We start from the raw sequence: 18,371 nt of genomic DNA, 5'->3' as shown, positions 1-18,371 counted from the left end.
TCTCTGCTCAGCAGGGAGCCTGCTTCCCTCTCTCTCTCTCTCTGCCTGCCTCTCCATCTACTTGTGATTTCTGTCAAATAAATAAATAAAATCTTAAAACAACAACAACAACAAAACAAAAAACAAAAAACAAAAAACCCCTGAGGGATGAATAAGCATGCCCGCTCGTTTTCACAGGGAGAGGAGCCTGGCCCCAGTCAGCCTGTGTGGTGCAGTGCAGGGTTCCCAAACCTGGCTAGTGATCTGAATTCAAATCTTGAATTTGAACCGCTGTTGGCACCAGCATCGACCAGGGCTGAAAGTGCAGCCAGCACTGGCAGCAAGAAGGGGGGGGGAGCAGAAGCTGCAGTGGACCCAAAATGTGGCCCTGGCCAGTCCCTCCAACCTGCTTTCTGGATTCTGTCCCCTTTGTGTGCGGTCACACTTTGATTTCACAGACACTTAATGAGCAGGGTCCCTAGCCCATGGGCACACAACTGGTTCTTTCCCACCATCAGTAAACAGGAGCAGGTGGTAAATGCCTCCTTGGCCTCTCCTCCTCCAGCGGACACTGGTTTCTTCCTTGTACGTCCGACCTACTAGCGCACTTTCTCCACTCCGTCGTCACATCCTAAGCCCTCCTTACACCACCGCAGTGTTTCTCGCTCTGGCTAGTGTGCCGACATTTGCCTCACCAAGGCCACCACACACCCTCAAATCCCGCACATGTCTTCAGTGCTTGCTTTATCTCGAGGAAGCCATGCATCTGTGGCTCTCCTCACGTGCACTCTGCTGATTTTATCATCTGCTCCCAAAGGCTTCTCTCTCCCCATTAGGTCATGGACCGTGCAGCCTCCCTCCAGCCCAGATCTTTCTCTGGACCTGGACCGTATGTAATAGGCCGTGGGGTGAATTTCGTCTCTCCACCCTGCCCTGCCCCGAATTCATATGTCCAAGTCTTAATCCCCCAAGCCTCAGAAAGTGACCTTCTTTGGAATTAGGCGGGGACTGTGATGATGTCATCCCAGAGTAGGCGGATTCATAATCCAACATGACTGGGGTCCTTATAAAAAGGGGATATTTGGACACAAACACGCACACACAGGGAGAACACTGTGTGAACATGAAGGTAGAGATCAGGGTGATGTGTCTACTGGCTAGGGAAGGCCAAGGATTGCTGGCAAACCACCAAAGATAGCAGACAGGCCCAGGGCAGATTGTCTTCCCACAGACCTCAGAAGGAACCAACCCTGCTGGCGCCTTAACCTTGGACTTCCTGCCCCCAGAGCTGGGAGATAATACGTTTCTGTCATTTAAGCGGCCCACTGTGTTACCTTGTCACCACAGGCTGCCACAGCAAACAAGTCACCCGTCCAAATGGCTGCCCGCCCTGGCAACGGCTCTCTGGACGGATGCAGGTGGTCTCTGTGTCCCCGATCTGGACCCCTTCCCCCACCGTGGCTGACACAGCTGGGCCAACCCGATTCTCCCTCGCAGGAATTTTGGCACTTGATCTGAGAGACTGAGGGCGGGGAGGTGTCACAACTCCAACAGGGCGGCTCCCTGGAGAGAAGACCCACAAACCCCTCTTCAGGTCCCTGGCGTTTCCCTGGTCTCAGCCCTTCCTGAAGCCTGCTTGTTCATATGTGTGGACTTCATGATCACACGATCACATGTGTGATCACAGGATCACATGATCCTTCACAGGATCTCTCCCCTCCCTCCCTCCCTTTTTTACCTCAAGTTAGGATATCATTTACCACTCTGACTGCAAGTGGCAGAAAACCCAAATTCTACCACCGGCTGTCTTGGGCTCTGTGGGGCTCCCTTTGGGTGAGAGCTGGGCTCTGTAGCCGTCTCCATTGTGCCTTCCATGGTGAGCCACGGTGGCTCGGTGGTCAGAAGGCCACTGACAACTCGTGTGGTGGGAGACGCTAAGGCAGGTGAATTCTCCAGCTGTTTCAAGATTTATCTCCCAGCTGCCCCCAGAGAAGAGCCACTATCTGCTGTCATTTTTCCTTCCATCCTTGTCTCCCACTTTAAATCCTTTTTTTTTTTTTTCCTGCTTATAACAGCCATGCTGTAGAAAGTGATTTCATGCCCCAGACATCCCCGTTGTTAACATTTCAATATAGAGACTTCTGGACTTTCTTCTATGCCTATATTATTTATATTGTTATTATGGGTACATATATTTTATTTCTAAGACTTTACTCATATTATACCCATACCCATACATCATTTACTTAAGCAGTTTCCTGCTGGCCAACACTCGGGTAGGCAGTCCCCTCTCCACAAAAACCAATTATAATTCAGTGCTATCCTTTTGCCTTGTTTTTAAAAACTCAACTGATGACATCTCTAGAATAGCTTCATCAAAACGGAAATGCTGAGCCAAAGCGTGGTCACGATTTCACATTTGATGGACAGTGTCAAAACACCCCAAATTCTCCATGAGAAGCTGAAGTAACCCCGGCGGAGGGGCCGTTCCCCACAGCACCCCGGGTACCGGATGTCTTTACCAATCTGATGGGTGAAAATACATTTTCCTGCATTTCTTTAGTCATGAATGAAGTCCATTTGTGACCTGTGTTAGTGGGCAGTGTCTTCACCCGTCTCGGGGGCTGTGGAAAGGGCTGCCTCTGGGGCCAGTGCCAGATCCCGGGCTGCTTCCAGAAAGTGTTTCAGCAGGCACCCTTGTCCCGCCTTCCTGCCCCCACGCCATGGAGTTCACTGGTCCAGGGAGAGTGAGGGTATCTGACTTGTCTCAACAGACCCAAGAGTTACAAAAGCATAAACCAGAGCATGGCTGGTTTCTCCCAGGGAGGAAGCAAACCCCCCCACCCCCCACCCCCCCCAGGCTCTTGGCTGATGTCCCCTCTGGCAACCCGAGCCTTTCCAGGGCTCCTGGCCACACAGGGAGAGGAGGAGGGGTAGTTTCTGCACAGCCGGCCCCCTGGCACAGTCCATGCTCAGCTCACATTCCACCTGCTCAGAGGCTCGGAGGCGCCCCCACCCCCTCGGGTCCCCTGTCCTTCACCTGGGGACTGTCTTTGTAGCACATGAGCACTAGCTTTGGTTACCAAGTTCACATACTTGTTTTGTTGTTTAATGTTTGTCTCTGAATGTTTGTCTCTGAATGTTTGTCTTCTAGAAATCATTGCTATGTCCCCAGAACAGTATCTGGCCTGTTCATCTCTGGTTCTTGGCTGACGTCACCCTCAGTGGCTTAGATAAAGACTGGGGCACAGGCATTGCGTAGGGGACTTGGCCTATCTTCTCATCTATTCCTTTTCTCCCCCATTATCGATGCATTTTATTTTTTTTTTTATATTTTTAAAAAAGATTTTATTTATTTATATGCCAGAGATCACAAGTAGGCAGAGAGGCAGGCGGGGCTGAGGGGGAAGCAGGCTCCCCGCTGAGCAGAGAGCCTGATGCGATGCGGGGCTAGATCCGAGGATCCTGGGATCATGACCTGGGCTGAAGGCAGAGGCTTTAACCCACTGAGCCACCCAGGCACCTCTTTGACGCATTTTAAACATTAGGAAGAAACATTAAGAATAAACCATGAACACGTGCACCCTTTCCTCCTCGCTTCAGCAGTTAGCACTGCACCGTATTTGCTCTTCATCTCCACACACACACACTTTTGGTTGCTATTTCAGTGCGCTGCAGACCTCAGGAAACACGCCCTCAAACACTGTGCTGTGCGTTTCCTAAGAGTTCAGGTTGTCCTAAATAAGTATACCATTCTCAAACCAGCAAATGAACAGTTAGTCCATACTAGACGATACCAAAGAGATCCTACTTCAATGTCCCCGATTTTTTTCAAAGCAGGATGCGATCAAATTCGTCTGTGGCATTCGGCTGTCGCGTCTGTTCACTTTGTCATCACTGAGAGGGAGGCACCAGAATTCTGACTGTAGTGGTGAAGAACCAGAGTCAGAGAGCTCGAGGAGCTTGTCCAGGAGCCCATGCCTCCTGAGTGGGAAGGCCAGGATGCCGTCACTCGTCCCTGACTCCCAGACTCCTCTTTTCTCCCCCTTTCCTGCATCGGGCTCCCCTAGTCCATCCCTCTAGGTGCCCTGGAGGCTTCACTCCCAGTCTCTAGCTGATCTGGTCCATGCGAGTCATGCGCTGGGCTGAGGTCTAGGTGCCTCGCAGTTACTCAGCAGGCCAGTCCCTCCAGCCACACACCCACTCCGCACCCCTGGGCTTGTCTCCGTCGCTCTCGGAGACCTCAGCCAACAGCTGCGAGTGACAGGCAGTCCTGTCCCTGCCCTCATTCAGTGGCTGATCCACTTGCAGTGGCCTGGGCAGAGGAGAGACCCCCCACGGCTCCCGTGCAGGGACAAAAGGTATGTCGGTACAGCCACAGGAATCAGGAGAACATCCCACCCGGATGCGTGCAAGCTCATCCAAGGAGACTTCGAGAAGAGCAGACAAACATCTCCCTGAGTCACCCGCTGTTTGCTTTCTGCAAGTCAAGACAGATCCCCTCTTGCCGGGAGCCCCACCCAGAGAACCATTCCTGTGGAGAACAGTGCGCGTGGTGGATGACGAGTAACTAGTGTGTCTGTGCGTGTGTACATATGTGTGTACACGTGTGTGTGTGTGGGGGGGAATAGACAGCCCCAACTTAGTAACATCTGAGGCAGAGCTAGCTCTCCCGTGGATCTCAGCCCCTCCTTAGCTGCTCTCCATGCACCCGGGGCTCAGCATTTGAAACAGTCTGCAAGGGGGGCTGGAGGAATACCAGGAGACCAGGGGGAGACAAGGCAGGCGGGGGACACGAGACTCAGACAGGCAGCCACCGTCACCTCACATCACAAGCGTGTGGAAGACTCCATCAGGCTGAGGGGAGACCCCCATCAGCAGAGTCTGAGCAGCAGATATCCAGGAACACCCTGGTGAGGGGGGCCCCAAATTTGGCCTGGGGGATGGGTCTCTGGCCTGCTGACTACGGATCTTGGGATTTTTTGGCCTCTATCATGGGGGGGGCTACTTCCTTAGAAGATTGTAAATTACAGAGTATCTATCATTCCTTTTAATAGATATAAGGAATTGGCTCACCCCCGAGTAGAGAGGCTGAGAAATTCTAAGATATCTCCTATTGATTTGATTTCTCTGAAGAACCCAGACTAATTCAGCCTTTGTGTGACAGTCACGGACTCCTCCTCCCGGCTGTCACTCCCCAGCACACCGCACTGAGGCCGCTTCCGCACATCATCTCGTCCCCTCCCCAGTGGGACGTCATGCCCCCCTCCCTGCCCTTGGGGAGCTGGTCTCTGGCACTGTGGGGACACCGGTCCCTGCCCAGTATCCTCCACCCTTGGGCTGTTCTTTGGACTCAATCCAGAGACCTCCTCTATTCCAGATCTCCTGTGTTATGATTATTTTATAAGCCTCGGCTTTTAAAAATAAAACACTCAACTCTCCCTTGGGGCTAGGAACGCTATCATTTTCAGGACAAAAAGTCCAACTGTCCCAAGAAGAGGAAGAGACACAAAATCCCTCTTTTTCGGTCATGAGTCAGTAGGAGAGGAAGGTGGCTAACTGGGGATCGGGCTAGTCTTACCCACCGGCTTGGTTTCCTCACCATGGTTAAGAGCAGGCCTGACGAGGTGCCCCGCTTGAGGGGGCCTCCATCCTCACTCGAGTTAGAGTTGAAGTGAGCGGAGACCCTGGGCTCAGCCGTTCCCAGTCCGCGCTACTGGTGCACAGCCTGGTCAAAGGCCCCGCTACTGGACCCTGTGCCTGGGGCCCCAGTGGGTGACTCGCCACAGAGAAGAGGTGTGGCGTCTTTCCGCAAGACCCCGACTACCCGCTCCAGGCCGGACTGTGCAGAGCTCAGTGAAGCCAAAGAGCCTGAGGTCCTTTTAACCACATTTGATTCTGGTTCCACCTGGATCTAGAAAATGGGTCCTCCCAGGGAAGATGGGTTGCCTGATGCCAGGCTAGACAGCCGTGCTGGAGCCAAAGAGTGATGCTGGGCTGCTTGGCATGAAGGTTAGACATAAGGCCTTAGCAGCCGCATCGCCAGCTGTGGGTCGGTCTCTCCTGATGGGCCCTGAAATTGGTCTGTCAGAAGTAAACTGACCCGGCTGCCTCTGCCTGTCCAAGGCATGGGGTCACCTGTCTGAGGTGCGACGTTGTCTATCTGAAACGTGGAGTTCTGGCCCTCCTAGGCCTTGGTCCATCTCAGTCCTGTTCTGCTTCTGTGATGGCTCCCGCTCACCTGCCTCTAACTGTTCCCTCAGCCTCCTCTGCTCACCTCAGTGTAGGTGGGTCTGCTTCCTGAGACCTGCCTCAGAATTTGGAAGGGCCTCGAACACTCAAGGACTTGTCCATGTGAGAGAAAGGAGGGTGCTTCGTGAACACTGTGACTCCCCAGAGATGCCCTCTCCTCTCACAAGGGAACAGCCCCAGAATTCAGGGATTCTCCACACGCTGCTCACACCTCCCCCTGTCCCCATTATGGCCACTTCCCTGCCAGCCCCGATCTTCCCTCCGGCCTTCATCCAAACCATGTGTCCCTCTTCTCTAGGGCCTCAGGAGTCTGACCCCATTTCTCACCCACAGTCGCAGTCATGCCTCAGGGGCCCCAATGACCCAAGACTGGCAGGAGCAGGGGAAGCCCACAGCCGGGACATTGCTTTACCATGGACATTTGTGCCAGCCTCTCCTACACCCGTTGGGACCGCCTCCAAGGTGTAGTCTCATCCCATCTGACCAAAGATGGCCCAGAAAGAGCCTGAAATCCCCTCACCAACAAAGTGGGAGTTGTAAGAGCCTTCTGTGGCCCACGTTGGCAACACAAGTAATGAGCTTGGCACTTAACGGAGACCAGGAGCACCAGACAGTAAGATACACTGATGCTAACACTGCCGCAGGAAGCTTGGCCGGGTCAGGGGTGTCATTAGGCCCCATCCTTGGTGCTCTTGTACAAACGCTTTCCCAGCAGCAGGAATAATTCCCCAGACGCTATACAGTCCCGCATGGTAATGAGCGTGATTGCCAGACTGTCAAATACAAGGAGAGGGAAGGCCAACAAGAGATGGTCAGAGCACAGGGTAAGGTGGGGATCTTCTCGGGGCACTGCAGGTGTGCGTCAGAATGACCCAAGCTTTCTAGATGACATTAAAGAGAAAATGCAAGCAAGTTGAGAAAAAGAAGCTTCTCTCCCCAAAGTAAAAGCCATATCCATCAGTTAGTGCAGAAGTGACCTCTGCGGGCACCTGGGTGGTTCAGTCATTAAGCGGCTGTCTTCAGCTCAGGTCATGATCCCAGGGTCCTGGGATCGAGGCCCACATTGGGCTCCCTGCTCGGTGGGAAGCCTGCTTCTCCCTCTCCTGCTCCCCCCTACTTGTGTTCCCTCTCTCTGTGTCTTTCTCTGTCAAATAAATAAATAAAATATTTTAAAAAAAAAAAAAAAAAAAGAAGTGACCTCTGCAGGGGAGACTACTGATCTCTGGCTGTGAAGGAAATCTACTAAAGAAAATAGTTTATTAAACAGTTTGTTAAAACTTCCTATTTTACTTCTGTAAAAGTTGATATCCCATTGTCCTTTTTATAATGCGGACAGAACTTTCCCTACTATGTACCATGACTATTACCCATTATCTCTATCTGTAGATCTATATCTATTCTCTCTGTATGTAATAGGGTAGAGTGGTGGAGGAGGGTCAGACAGATAGGAGCATGACTGAGAGAGAGAGAATATTCGATGAGATTCTGTCCTAATTATAAACAGGTGAATCCTTTGGCCACACAGAAGCCACGTGCCACTCAGCTCTAGCTGACATGAACAAAAACCCTCCACAGAGGGGGAAGGGCCTTCCATCCCTAACAATCTTGGGACCAAGTCCATGGGCTCCATCAAGGTCCCTGCTTCTCCATAAAGAATAGGCACTTCTATTAGAGGGACCCATCAGAGACTCCAGGCCACAGGGGACCACATCATATGCCAATTCATGGCTACTAGAACCTAGCCTGCACACACCAAATTATAAGTCCATATATATAACCTTGTCAGGAAATTCAAGGTCCAAACCAGGAGATGGACCACGGTCAAGTTTAAAGGTCTCGCTCCCTTTGCTAAAAATTCTCAATTTCATGATGAACTTCTACATGGTAGAAGAAAACGGAATTTATTGTTTTAGCATAAAGATGTGTGAGGGGAGGAGAGGTCAGTAGCTCTCAATCGGTTTGTATCTAGCTTCCTTTGAGAATGCAACAAAAGCCAGAATCCTTTCCCTTTTGTAGTAAAATACACACATTCTGCAGTTTTCCATTTTAGGGGTTCAGAGATTACAGGCCACCCACAAAGGGCAACGTAAGGACTCTGGGCTACAGGCTGAAGGTCTGACCAGCGGCTTCCTGATTCTACCACATCTTTGCCCTTGAAGCCTCCCCAGGCCGTCAGTGGCTGGCTCTTCCCCACCTGCCTCACCAGAGCCCCAAACTGGGATGACAGATGACTCTGTACGTGACAGATTTAAGTAATTCAAATGCCATGATTGGGATAGCACGACAGCCCCTCCAGCCACAGTGCTGGAGACTTAAACACTGATTTGCAGCCAGAATTAGGACATTTCTGCAAGCAAAACCCATCAACTGAAACAAGCATTTAAGTTATGGTTAACCTTAAGGAGACCTTCACGATGATGATTAAGAGAACTTATGATTTGAAAAGCCAAAGGGGCAAAGGGGCTGTGAGGTCCATGACAGCTTGGGCAGGCCAGGTCTGTGAGGCCCTCTAGGGATGAACATGTCTCTGGCTACCGAGGCCGCTCACAGCCTCTTCTGGTCATTGAAACCTCCCTCTCCCTTATGGTCTGGGAACACATAAGGAAGAGACTGTCTGGCTTATCTGCCTGTCTTGGGGATTTGTTTATCTGGGGATGAGACACAATCCTGATACAAACCTGAGGCAGAAAGAAAAACTTTTTTGCAGCTTTTATGAGCTGAATGTCCCCTCCCTCCCACACCCCTTTTCCTGTCATCAAGGCAGTGGGTAGATGCGGGGGCAGGGGGGCTTTACTGCCATCTTGTTTTTTTTTTTTTTTTTTTAAAGATTTTATTTATTTATTTGACAGAGAGAGATCACAAGTAGGCAGAGAGGCAAGCAGAGAGAACGGAAGGGAAGCAGGCTCCCTGCTGAGCAGAGAGCCAGATGTGGGACTCGATCCCAGGACCCTGAGATCACGACCCGAACCGAAGGCAGCGGCTCAACCCACTAAGCCACCCAGGCACCCCTTGTTTGGGGTTTTTAATGGTATCAGTTGAATTGTGTCTTCCCAAATTCAGATGTTGAAACCCCAATTCCCAGAAGCTCAGAATGGGACCTTCTTTGGAGACGTTATTAGTCAACGTGAGGCCATTCGGGGGGCCTAATCCAGGATAACTGGGTTATTATGAAAAGGGGAGATCGGGACACAGACACGCATCCTGGGAGAATGCCACGTGAACACAATGGCAGGTGGGTGTGATGTGTTTACAAGCCAAAACCCACCAGAGATCACCAGCAAAGCCCTGGAAGCTGGGGAAAGGCCAGGAGAGCCCTCAGAAGGCGCCAGTCCTGATGACTGGTTGATCTTGGACTTCTCGCCTGCCCCCGCATCTACCCACTGCCTTGGTCCACACCACCCAGGTTGTAAGTACTTCCTTGCAGCACCCTGAGGAAATGTGTATGTTTCCCTGGTCCTCTGGTGGGCCAGGATGAAACACCTCACCCATTTCCAACATCAAAAGGTGCCTAACCACCTAGATTTTATAGACCAGATGGAAGAAACATAAACCCACCTTTGGGCTCCCCTTAACATTTGTCCACTGGGATTGTAATGACCTTTCAGTATAGAGATGTGTCTTTGCACCTAAAGGATTTTGGGAACAAGAGAAACGAGGGCAAGCTGTTCACAGCTCGGCTTAAGGAAACAGACCAGAGTCAACAGAACAGTGCAAATACGTGTTTTTTTACCTGAAAAACCTTACAATCAAAAACCAGGCTTCAATAAGTGCACTGGCATTGTGCCCCACCAGTGCCCTGATGGAGACCACAAATACCAGAAAAGGTCTGGCTCTCCCGCTAACACACTTTGGACCTCCATGGGAGTTTCTACTTGTGGGAGAAGTGAGGTGATTGTGGCCCACAGAAACCAAAGAATCCTGGGCTGGGGCTCCACACAGGAGCCTTTTCTCCAAAGACAGCCACCTAACTCCCCTAGGGCTGTGCCTAGGAAGGAAAAGGGGGCCCCTGTAGATGGGCTCATGGAGAGCAGGTGAATCTGAAGAGGGCTCCCCTTCCTCTGGGCAGACACAGCCCTTGCCGGGTTGCACGGCTCTGTGATCAGGTAAGGACTGAGCTCCGGATCCCAGTGCCCAGTGCCCACCCCTCTACCACCACCAGGTGCCCTTGTGCAGTGAGCAATTTGCACAAACATACATGGCGGCTATGCTTGCTCTCTCTGTTCGTGGTTTGCATCTGCTTCTATTAAGGCACTGATCACATATGGGTGGGAATTTGTCCTGTTGCCCAAGAACGGCAGCGAAGGTCCAACACTGTGGCTAAGAGGTGCTAAATGCCCCATATTCGAAAGCGAAAGAACCCCAGCAGGCCGACCAAGCCAATCTGCAGGGCTCATTGAGTGGTGCCTACTGAGAACTTTCTTTCCCTTCCAATAGAAGATCTTGCAGGGAGGGAGGGCATCCGCCTTTGGGAGTACAGTGCTTGCAGAGAGAAGCTAGTCCCTTAAAGGGGGTGGGTGCTTTTGTAAGAGCCGGCCAACCGGTCTTAAGGATTACCTTCCTTCAAACGTATGCCCTCCTTGCTTGCTGACCAAGTCCCTTGGTCTGTAGTAGGACTTTCTTGGAGATTTGCAAACCACTGGCCTTGGGGATGAAGGACCAGGCTTCCCAGAAGGTCAGGTCAACTGCCGCAGATGCTGACAGGCCTGTTCCAGATCATGCCAACAACAGGACTACACCCCTGCACACCTAGTTTTCCACATGCAGCCCCCCTCTTTCCCCTCCCCTCTTTCTGTCTAAAACCCTCTGGCTTTGCTTGGACGGAGAAGATCATCTTTGAGACATCAGTCCACCAGCTTCCCAGCTGCTGACTTACCGAATAAAACCACCTTTCCTTTCCTACCATCACTTGTCTCGGGGGTATGGATTTTCCAGTAGCGAGCTCCCCAACCTGAGTTCAGAGCCCATACGCCGACCGGTAAACCTTTCCCTCCACGAAGCCAACCTGGAGGGATGCAAGAAAACCCCTAGTGAAGTTTCGGGGTGACTACAAATAGGCGACTGGAGTCTCGTCCCCACCTGTGCTGCAGAGCGCGCTGGTTCCTTGGGTCTGTGGGGCAGCCGGGGCAAGTGGGGAGAGGGGGGAGGTGCTCGCCGGAGGCCGTTTCAGGAACCTAGTTTTGCCCTCCGCTCCCTGTCCTCTGGAGGTGGCACTTTGGGAGGGCAGGCCTGTTGGGAGCTGGTGCAGCTAGCGCAGCTAGTGGAACCCCACCTCCGTCCCCCCCGTCCCCCAGAACACCCTTCCCCGCTCCGACAGAGGGTGGGCTTTCCTAAGCCAGACCTACTTGCACACAGGCCGTCTGCCAAGTGTGGGCTCTCGGAGCGAACCTCACTGGCGCCGCGGGCACCTTCTTTTGAAGACCAGGGCACTGTTCACACGGGGCCTTCCTCAGATGTGGCCCAGGCCCCCCCTTCCTCTGCGTTGGGGCCCCGGCTGCGGGGTGCAGACAGGCGAAGGGCCACCAGTCTGCCTCCCCCCCACAGGGCCTGGGAGTGGGTCCAGTCCCCCACCCCGAAGTGTTCCCGCACTAAACCAGAATGTTCCAAACTTGGAACGTCGGCGAGTTTCCCGTCTGAACGCAGCAGTATACCCTGCTGTCACTAGAGGGCGACCCTGTGTAAAGGGAGCGCGGGAGGTCGCTGCTCCGCGTTCCCGGCCGGGATGCCTGAGGCGGAAAGGGCTAAGCCGGACGCCTTCCCGGCGGCGGGGTCCGCGGCTGGGACTGAGCAGGCGCGAGGCGGCTGGGGCGGGCGCCGGCGCGGTCTGGGGCCCCGCCCTCGGAGGCGTGGCTCTGGAGTGCAGCTCCGCCCCCGGGCCCCCATGTGTGCTCCGCCCCTGCCCCTGCGCCGCGCTACCTGGGTGGTAGTCGGGTTTTAAATGAAGCGCTAAGTCCCGGCAGGACGCGAGCCCTGAGAGGAATAGAGAGCAGGTCCCGGCCGAGCAGGGACCCTGAGGCACAGACCCCGGGCTCAAGGCCACCCCCAAGGCGGGAGCTGTGCATGAACTGCAAGACTCGACCGCAAGAACAGTCTCCTGGAAGCACCCGAGTGGCTCCCCACCTTGATAGGTTTACTGTCCGTTTACTGTCGGTCCCCACTCCCGCCCCCACAAACACTCCAGCTTACACCGCCCGAGCAGGTGCTCAGTAAATACTTGGACGACGCAGGAAGTTTCCTGTGATTCTCCGCACCGGCCCTCACCTGGGGTTTCTCCCTCAATCTCGCTCTGGGTACGACCGCGCTAGAGTCTGCAGTTCTCTGGAAGGGTTCCCTGCAACCACACGCTGCTGCTCCAGAAACCAAGTTCTGGGGTTCTTGTTTGTGGGGCTTCTGGTCTTCCGAGGCCGCTCCCCTTCCATACTGGCTACTCCGTCTGCCCCGTGGTAACTGAATTCAGGCCCCAGGGCAGGATGAGGGAAAATACCAAGTAATAACAAGAGTCCGAAGTGGTTCCTGCGGTCAGGGACAGAGTCCACAGCGGCTCGGCTTGTCTTCCAGAGAGATCCTGCCCAAGAGCTGCTTGAATCTCCAAGAGTTCAAAAATGACAATAGTTCAAGAGACATTAATGATGGTCACAACTGTTTGGGGTTGCTTGTGACATCTAGTGGATAGAAAGTGCGCAGGACCCAACCCTCCAACGCCACCGCCTGACAAGAATCTTCCAGACCACAAAGTCAACAGTTTGGAAGTTGAAAAACCCTGGACTATAGGGATGTTTATTTGGTTCCTGTGTTGTTCCTTTAAAAAAAAAAAAAAAAAAAGTCTCAGCCCAGTGCTTTTCCTGTGCTTATTCTCATTCCAGAACCACATTTTCCTTGTCTGCTGTTTTATTTCTTATCTCAGGACCCTCTTCCAAACAGTTGTGTTACCTCCTATCACTTCTGGAACATTGCTGACTATTCAGTGATGTTGGGACAACAGCAAAAGTGCAGTGAGAACTGGCGGCCAGGCTCCGCTCACTAGGTTAGGGGAATGTTCTACACCATTGTCCGAAATTTCACCTGCACACGCCTGCTGACCGTGGACCTTTGGTCACTCACAAGAGGAAAACACTAAGACATACTCAGACTCACTAAGACTCACCCAGAGTCTTATTGTGGTATGTTGTATTAATTTTATTTAAGAAGAGGTTTCGACCGCAGATACTTCTGGGTGAGTTTAAGAATCAGCTAGAAACTGACCACCCCAGCTCATTGCCTAAAGTGGCAGAGAGATCAGTGCCAATGGGTGAGCACAGGTGCTGACATCCAAAGGCCTCTTGGGAGCGCTGTTCTCTCTTCAGAACTGCACTCCCCAGTTGAGGGCTGGTGCTTCCAAGTGTCTCTGGCTCTGTGCGACCCAAACTCACGTGGCATCCATTGATGTGTTCAGTTCATGGCTAATCCTGATGCTGACATCAAAACTTCTCTCACGTTCATGCCAGGGGGACACACCGACTCAGGAATCCGGCTCTGCTCATTTCCTGTCCTAACGAGGAAACCAATTGGAATATTTCCGACCAGGCGGGCCCAACTCCACAAAGCACACCCTTGGGCAAACTTTACAGGTTACTCTGAATTATTAATCCTGTCTATTATTTTGTAACGCTCTGATCTGCAGACTGTCCGCTTACACAGTGTTCTTCACCTCAAAATCAAGTTGAACCATCTCAGAGAAGTTTTGACCCACTGATTCCACTTCTAGAAATTTCTTGCACAGAAACACTCCTACAAGGGCACAAGATGTATGTACTAGAATGTTCATTGCAGTGTTGTTTGTACTATTAAAAAATTAGAAACAATTTCAGTGTCCACCAATAGGCAAATAATGAAGTAATAATTTTGATACCTCCATACTTTATGGAATTCTATGTTGCTGTTAAAAAAGAATGCAATAGGGGCACCTGGGTGGCTCAGTGGGTTAAAGCTACTGCCTTTGGCTAGGGTTGTGATCCCAGAGTCCCGGGATTGAGCCCCACATTGGGCTCTCTGCTCGGTGGGGAGCCTGCTTCCTCCTCTCTCTTCCTGTCTCTCTGCCTACTTGTGAGCTCTGTCTGTGAAATAAATAAATAAAATCTTAAAAAAAAAAAGGAATGCAATAGAGCTATATGAAATGACAGAAGAAGCAAGCTGCAGAATATATTAACTCTACTTTTGTAAAAAAAAATTATAAGTATTTATTTTACATATATTAAGAAGTACTTAGGAGTACACACTGTATACCAAAGTCTAAAGAAAAGTCATTTTTTAAATGTATACATTGTTTGCATGAAAACATCCTACTTAATCATTTTACAATAGAAAAAGTGTTTATTTTTGTCCTTGTAGGAAAAAAATACAAAATCAGATTTGGTTTTTTTCCCCAGCCTGTACTGGTTTAGTTTTCTGTCACTTGCTGGTTCCTATTACCCTCTAGGGAGCGGGCTAATGCATGAGGCAGTGGTTTTTGGCAGGATCATTATTGAAGACATCATTCTCATCCAAAAGCCCATCTTTTGGCCAAGACCAGCTTTTCTTGACTGCAGACTTTGGTTCCATCCGGCAATACTAAACATAGTTGCCTTGTCACTCTCAGAGCTGGTATCCGGGGCACTCACCCTCGCGGTGAATGAGACCTGGTGGTCTCTCACTCAGGAGAGACCTGAGTCTCTCTAAAGAGAAATAGAGACCACCAAAAGGTCAGCTTCTACCTGCTGGTGGGGCCCTTATCAGGAAGTTCTGAGGGCCAGGACTGGACACACTGTCAACTTCTGTATTCCCAGCCCCCACGCAGCACCAAGTAGGTCACTGATGGTCAATAATTGTTTTTTTAAACCCCACTGAGCAGGAAGCTCAACACGGGGGCTCGATCCCAGGATCCTGGGATCATGACCTGAACTAAAGGCAGATGCTTCACTGACTGACTGAGCCACCTAGACGCTCCACGGCTCAATAAATGTTGAATGAATTTAAGGAGGAATTTTTTATTCCCGTTGACTTGATTTTCATGTATCATGGGGAAAATGGGTGTCTGTGAATACGGCTGGCAGTTCCTGGATGGCGAATCAAGGTTGTCTCCCCATTTTGTAAAGTTGTGAGCAGGTAGCCTGAGTACCTGAGTGGCACCTGATGGAGTCAGAAGAGAGGAGAGCCCACTGTCCCTGGACTCAGAAACAACACCATGGAGTTGATCTGACACATCTTGGTGATTTGCAGAATGTGCCCGCTACGCATTAACTAGATATAAACAGTAATCGCCCTATACTGGTAAGTGGTGTTAATGGCCTAAGCAAACTCCTTGGGACCAGGGTGCCAAAAAAGGGCCCCGGTGGGCTTGCAGCTGCCCTGAAATCCCTCCAAAGACCCTTTGCATCCCAAATCTAGGCCCCCTCTGTTTCCAAAAAGGGGTAAAGTCCCCTGACTTGCGCTCTCAGAGCCAAGCCCTCTGCTTCCCTTTCCTTCTGAAGGTCTTAGCAGCCTCTGCTCCTGACCAAGGCACATGGAAGTGAGCTCTGCTTTGCCCAGACTGGGCTAGCCCAGGCAATTGCCTCTCAGTAAAAACCTCAGCCAGGTCACAGATTACACGCACGCAGCGTTCATCCCATGAGGCAAAAATTCTAACACGGATGCACTGAACGCAACTTAAAGGTGGAACCTTGTTGGTGGGTGTTTAATGAAAATGTGCAGGTACTCAATTAAGCTTTCAGAAGGACAGAAAACAAATAAACAGAGACTTCTTTCCACCATCCACACCCCAGTGCCACTGTACAGAGATAAACACCCGTTCACTGTTTCTCGTGTATTCTTGCAAAAATGTTCACACAAGCACACACTCACACACATCTTGGTAGACACAAATGAGTTATACATTATACACACTCTCCTGCATACTGCTTTCTTCTAACTTAATTTATCTTGGAAGATTGTTCCCAATCAGCATATGCTGACTGACCTTATTCTTTTTAAACAGCTGTATACTATTCTAAATATACAGCATATAATTTTTTGTTTTTCTTGCCAGCAGGCTCTCCTCTTCCTTCAGGAATATCAGCCTACCTTTCCTTTGGGGAATCATCTTTTCCTTCCTGTCAGTCCCGTGACTTGGATGGGGATGGTTCTGACCCCATCTCTGGCTTGGACATATGGCCTGGACCTTACCGTAATGATTGAGTCAGTGATGGACACGTGACCCTCGTTAGGGCAATGCCAGCCATGGCATGGACTTTATTCAAACTGTTAAGGAAAGAGAAGTCAGTAAGAGACAGAGATAGGACTGTGACTTGAGCAGTAGATGGTTTTGTGACCATTCCACTGCCTTAGAAGCGCCCCCAAATCCCAAGGGAATTGTGTTACCAGAGACACTGGCATGTGACTCGCAGTGGCTGGTGTGAGCTAACCCCCTCCCTCTCCCCTCCCTGCCATCTCCAAGCCCTGCTGCACCAATGAGAAGCAGACTGTGCCTCGGCCCCCAGGAGCAGAGAGGATGATGTGGGGATTCACCAGCTACCGCCTTGCCCCCCCTTATTGCCGTGGTCACATCCTTTATTTAATTCTCATGGATTCTCATCCTTCCTGAGGACAATCTTTGGAGTAGCTTGGGAAAACCCTGGGCTGTGCCAAAATCTTTGCTGCTTCAAAGATTTATTCACCATGATCATCTTTTTTTTTTTTTTTTTTTTTTTTTTTTTTTTTTTAAAGATTTTATTTATTTATTTGACAGGCAGAAATCACAAGTAGACGGAGAGGCAGGCAGAGAGAGAGGAGGAAGCAGGCTCCCTGCTAAGCAGAGAGCCCGATGCGGGCCTCGATCCCAGGACCCTGAGATCATGACCTGAGCCGAAGGCAGCGGCTCAACCCACTGAGCCACCCAGGCGCCCCCATGATCATCTTTTGATGTACGCAGTCTGCGGAGCTAACCAAGGGCAGGCTCATTTCCTGGGCCGTAGTATCATCGGCGGTGTGTCTCACATTCAGCTCTGGGATTGGAAAATCTCTTGCCCAAAGTCTTTTGATGATCCCCACTATTTCCCACTCCGAACATTCTATTTGTGTGCTCCACTTGGGGGTCACAGATATGGGCTAGATATTAGGGCATGGCTGAGGATGAAAAAGATTCCAAGTCATCACCTGGCCTGAGAAGGGGCTGATGGAAGAGGCTGGATCACAGGCATCACTGGGAACCTGTTGGTAAAAAAGGGGGGGGGGCAGAGCAGGGGGAGTGGTCCTTTCCTGCTGGGAAGACTTGTTCCAGCAAGATGAGCCATGGGCCAGAGAGAAACACTTGACAGAAGGGAGGCTCTGCCCCAGCAGAGAAACATTTCTTCAGTAGAAAGATATCTGCCCCCCAACCGGGTCCCGCTGCCTTCCTGAACCCAAAGAAGAAGGACCTTGAAGACCCCGTGGCTTGAGCAGAGTAGCAGTGAATCGTACAGCAATACTCACATGGACTTGGCAATGAGAATTTGATTGTTGACAGCCAAGAATAAACTCTGTGAAGGAGACTATGCCAAAATACAACCATGCAACAAAATATGTTCAACTACCAGTATTTAGTTTTTCTTCTTTTTGTGTGGTTTTACAATTTTTCACTTTATTCACTTATGTAAAGTGAAATGATTATAAATAATCTGTTCCTAGCCCTATTTCTGCCAAGACCTAGGACCTCCCTGGTGTCCCACAGTGATGGGCATCCGGGCTGCAGATCTTAGGTGATTTTGTGGACTTGTGGGCATGCACCAGTGTGGTGGGAAGGCAATTTGGTTTCTCAAGCCCAATCCAACGGAATAAACCGAGAAGCCTACAGCTTGTACACAGATTAAGCTCTCATTCCAATGGAAAAACAGGAGTTGAGGATGAGGAAACAGATGTGGGATTGGGATGGGAGAGGGAACATTCAGGGGAAGGGCCTCAGGTGACTGTTTGTCAGTCAGGGAGGGAGAACAGGTGGAGTGAAGGTCATTGAGGAAGCCCGGGCCTGGGAGTGAGAAAACCCACCATCCACACACCTGCCCGATGCAGCCTTCAGAAATGCCCTTGACTTCCAGTTTTCAACCTAAACCGGGGAGGTGGTCAGCTCATGTCTGTAAAAGTCCCTGGCGCTTAACGGATGCTCTCCAACCTGAAAT

The sequence above is a fragment of the Mustela erminea genome, chromosome 11 (assembly GCF_009829155.1).
Source record: "Mustela erminea isolate mMusErm1 chromosome 11, mMusErm1.Pri, whole genome shotgun sequence".
Lineage (NCBI taxonomy): Eukaryota > Metazoa > Chordata > Mammalia > Carnivora > Mustelidae > Mustela > Mustela erminea.
The sequence above is the reverse complement of the archived record's forward strand: the minus strand, read 5'-3'. Positions refer to the sequence as shown.